We start from the raw sequence: 5,172 nt of genomic DNA, 5'->3' as shown, positions 1-5,172 counted from the left end.
TAATCAATGGAATCAAATCAAAGTCCCAGACATAAATCCACACAGATGTGGATATTTGAAGTTAATAAAAGCTAGGATGATCTAAGAGGTAAAGGAAAGCATCATTGTCAAATGGTACTACTCTAACTGGATATCTGCAAGTAAAATGTAAACAGATCAATATTTATCATCTTGCACTAAAGAGAAGTCCATGCGGGGCAAAGATCTCAACATAAAACTAGACAGAGTGAACCTCATCGACAGTAAAGAGGGAAGAGCCTTGAACCCACTGACACAGTACAGAATTCCTAAACAGAATACTGATCATGAATCCACAAATTTGAACAATAAAGTAACTGAAAACTAAGAATACTGAATTGCTTTTATAGGTCAAAAGCACCATTAATAGGACAACATGGCTGCTAGTAAAAAAAAAGAAAAAGAAAAAATATGTTCATCAAATCCACATCCAAGAGAGGGTAATACCCAAAATAGAGAAAGAACATAACACATTAAATACCAAATAACCATACAATTCAATGAAGAAAAAATAGGTTGCAGACGCAAACAGAGAATTCTCAATAGAGGAATCACAAATCATCCAGGAACATTTAAAGACATGTACACCATCCTTACCCTTCAATGCAAATCAAAATTATCTTCAGATTTCATCATACACCTGTGAGAATGGCTAACATAAACAATATTAAAGGACAAAAGAAAAAAATAATCATAAAACAATTCATTAACCAAAACAGGGTGAGAAAAAGAAGGGCTCTAGGTGGGATAGCAAGATCTCCCTCGGAAGAAGAAATACAATCGTTTCTTTGGAGGACAGAAGTTGGGGATGTGGTGTAGGGATGAGAACAGGTTACATAAGCTGTGGGAGGGAGGAGAGCATGAGCAGACACTCTTGGCATAGCTGGGCCTTTAAGCAGCAATGCAGAAAACTAGTGCAGTGCAAACTTACTGAAAATTCAGATAGTGACCCTAGCAGAGTCTTCTAGAAATTCTGGATCTGGAGAAAAAAACAGATACCTTGTGTAACCAGGCCAGTCTCTCCCTAGTGAAACTGGGACACCATCACAGACACAAAATTTTTGACCCTATGTAGCCTGCAAGGTGTGCTGGACCAAATGTCCAGACAATTCTGTTGAGCACATGTATTTATCCTAGCTCTAGTATCCAACATGATGATTAACATCCTATGAATGTTGCACATGTTATAAGTTAGCCCTCAATTAGCTAAATTCTACTCCCTGTGACTCAGTATCTCATAACCATTGGCAAGTCCTTAACATCCCATATTCTACTCTTCTACATCACAGCTTAGGAAAGGAGTGCAGCGAGAAAGATCTTATTTACTAACTCCAGCAAATGAATTGCAAGTGGATCTTATGAGTAAATGTTCAATACAACATGCAGGAATTCTAGAGATGGTGGAGAAATACGGTTTTCTGAATTAGCCTCAGGCTGTCCTCTGATGCACAAAAGGCATGAAGACACTGGACACAAAGATTCTTCTACAAACAGCTCCTGTTCAAATGCTCTGTACAAGTACAGCACACAGTAAAGTTATTCAGAGCCCATCACTTGGGGCCTAAGATTTGGAAATACCACAAAGTACCTCACCTGAAGCTCCCAATGGAACCCAGGTGTGCCCATGACACAGGCTGACCCCAAGCGTCACCAAACCCACTCCTCCCGAGGCCACCGAGGCTCCTTGCTCACCATTTCACAATATCCAGGGTTCCTAAGTTGTCCTTGCATCCACCACAGCTCTGAGTCTTAGCGCAGATGGCAATCACCTACTCAGTCTCTGAACCAAGGCTAAAGCATGGCTCCCGGAAGAGCCCGCCCACTCACACTTTGTCTTGCAGTCCACCTCGAGGTGCTGATTGGCTCGTTGTACTGAGTGACAAGGACGCCATCCTTTAGGTTTTCAGTATACTCCAGGGACACAGTGCATTGTTTCCAGGGGCGGGATTCTGTGCCTGCATAGACCTTTGAGAACTCGCGAGATCTGGGAACTGCAAACTACACTGCTGGTAGGGGAGAGAGATTCTCCTGTCCACTGATGGAATAGAGCCCACAGCTAAGGAGAGAAGTCGAGGAACAAAATATTTCTTCTGACCTTCACTCCGAGGTCAGGTGATCTGCAGCTACATTTAACCGGTTAGGCAAGGGTTCTTCAAATAATCCAGACAGAAAGCAGGAACTAGATCACAAACACAATGATGGGTCTTTCTCCCACCAGAAGGATGCATAGTGGCTCGTTCCAATAGGAGTTTCCTTTCAGAAGCAGGATCGTTCAGACATGCTTTCCAGTGTTTTGTAGTCTATCTTATGCACATTTAGGGAACCCATCCACAGTGTGAAGTTGTTTCGGTGAGGATTCTGTAAACCCCATCCCTCAGTTACCTAGCAACAGCCAGGTATACCCCACCCCTCAATTACCCAGCAGTTTCCAGGTATGCTCCGCCTCAGTGATGTGACACTATGAAAGGAGCTGCTTGACCCCTCCTCTCTTTCTTGCTCTAGTGCTCTTGCAGCCTTGCTGTCACACTCATACCTCTCCTCTTCCCCTTCCCTTCCCCCCAATCCCTCCACATGCTCGTGCCTGGCCTCTACTCCTCTACTTACTCTCTCTCTCTCTCTCTCTCTCTCTCTCTCTCTCTCTCTCTCTCTCTCTCTCTCTCTCTCTCTCTCTCTCTCTGCCTTTACCACCCTCTTAACTCCTTCAAGACCTGAATAAACTCTATTCTGTAGTATACTGTCTTGTGGCTGGCCGGTCAGGGGAAAGGGATTTCCAACAAGCCCCCCCCCCCCCCGCATCTCCCTTGCCCCCAGACCTCGTCGCACCTCCATGGGCCATATGCCCCACCAAAACCACTCTCTTCATCCTTCCCCTAACATTGGTGCCGAAACCCAGGACTTCATCTTTTCCTTACAGTTTCCTCATGGTTTTTCGAATGTGTAAGATGAGAAGATGTAGATCAGCCTTGCTCTAATCAATGTTGCATTTGTTTATTTATTTACTTCAATTATTAGTTTTCAAACATCACTTACCATGGCAGGCCATCTGCTCTATGCAGGGCTTCCGTATAGACACTGTGTACAGGAAAACATGTGGTCACTGTCTCTCCAGTAATTTTCTAAGAAATAGATATAACAGAAATAATAGAAATTTGACAATCACACAAATGCATGTGCCTATAGGATACACTTTTAAGGGGAAAATGCACCATTGCCTTACAATTAAGAATGAGTCTGGGTAAGACTTCATTTCCAAAGCATTCATTACTCAAATTTCAACATACATTAAGTTGTATTTGATAAACATAAGGCACTACAGATAAAATAACAATTTACAAAATGTTCCTTATTCATAGATAGATGTGGATATAGATATAGTATATATTTGTTGTATCTCATGGTAATTTGATTTTTGTCAACTGACTTGAGCTAGACTTTTCTGGGAAAAGAAAACTTCAATTAAGAAAATGCATCCATAAGATGTTTATAATCATATCTGTGTGGGTCATCTCCTTGATTAACAACTGATGGGAAAGGACTCCACACATACAGGTCACTGATGCCTAAGGTTGGTAGTTCTAGCAGGAAAAAGAAAAGTACCTGATGGGAATGGAGATATAGTTTACTAAGTATCAGCACACAGTGTTTCTTCAGAGGGCATGAGTTCAGATCCTACTACCTACTGTTGGAAACTTAAGACAGCATGTCACACGTGGTCTAGGTTAAAAAACCTGCCATGCAATGTGTCCTTCACGTTAACCTTCATTCAGGTGCACCTGTGAACAGGGACACACATATACACATGGATACAAAATAAACATGATATATATGTTTATATTTCATATATATACATTAAAGAAAGTCAACTGAATAAGAATCTGGGGACTAAAGATTCCCTCATGGGAAGAACAATGTCATCAGCCAAGGCACTGAGGTGGAGAGGGTGATTAGGAGAGGGAGCACCTTCATAGAAACAAGTTGAGCGGGAGGAGGGCTGGAGTGGAAAGGAAGGGTATAACATTTGAAATGTAAATACAGAGAATATCCAATAAAATTTAAAAGAAAAGAAGTGTTCCTCCATGGTCTCTGCTTCACTTCCTGCATCTAGGTTCATATGCAGTTTGAAAGTTTTCAGCTCATATTCTATGATCATTAGAAAAAGAATGGATCAGTTAGATCCTGGGCATTCTATCTATGTATTGCAGCAGAAAAGTCCCTAGTAATCCAGTGACCTGAGGTAGAGAGTGATGTGGACAGGGTGGGGTTGGGTGATACACAAAGGCAGACCCATTACCTCTGAGCCCCAAACCTCCATTAGGGGTCTTCAGGGGATCGTAGAAAAAAATTTTAAAGATGGAAAGAGGGTATTTTCTTTAAGGCCACCTTCTCAGTCTCAAGTGAAGTATTCTAATAGGTACTTACTCATCTTTTCTCCTTGCTGCTGTTTTGGTATATGGGAATGTAGAGGTGCCAAGGAGAGGGCAGAGTTGAACTATAGATTAACCGAGAACTAAACCCAGGATATCTTCCCAGTGTTTAAGGCACTGCTTTAGTTTTATGTTTATCCGAGCTCCCAGAAGCGCTCCTCCAAAACACACACACACACACACACACACACACACACACACACACACACACACTTCTGCTCCTGATTGACTCTCCCCTCTTGGTCGCTTCTTCCATGTGCCTCATACTACTATTTTATTTCCCCTTCTAAGTGAATTTCAAGCATCCTCTTTTGAATGTTTTTTCTTGTTTAACTTCTTTGGGTCTGTCGGGTGTATTATAAATATCCTTTATTGTAGGGCTAATATCCACTTATCAGTGAGTACATGCATGCTGTTTTGTATCTGGGTAAACCCATTTCTTTTCTAGTTCTGTTCAGTTGCTCAGAAATTTCAAGATGTTCTTGTTTTTACCAGCTGAATAGTATTTCATTGTGTAAATGAACCTCATTTTCGGTATCTGTTTATGGTTTGAGGGATATCTGGGTTATTTCAAATTTCTAGCTAAAAGAATAAAGCTGGAGTGTTTATTCACAGAAGGGCACATGTTCTTGTGGTATGGTGGAACATCATTTGGGTACATGTCTAGTGCTTTTAATGAAGTGTTAAAATCTGTACTGTGAGCTCACAGAAATAGGCTTGCCAGGGAACA

Source organism: Micromys minutus (assembly GCF_963924665.1).
Source record: "Micromys minutus genome assembly, chromosome: 15".
NCBI classification, from domain to species: Eukaryota; Metazoa; Chordata; class Mammalia; order Rodentia; family Muridae; genus Micromys; species Micromys minutus.
Note: the sequence above shows the minus strand (reverse complement) of the source record.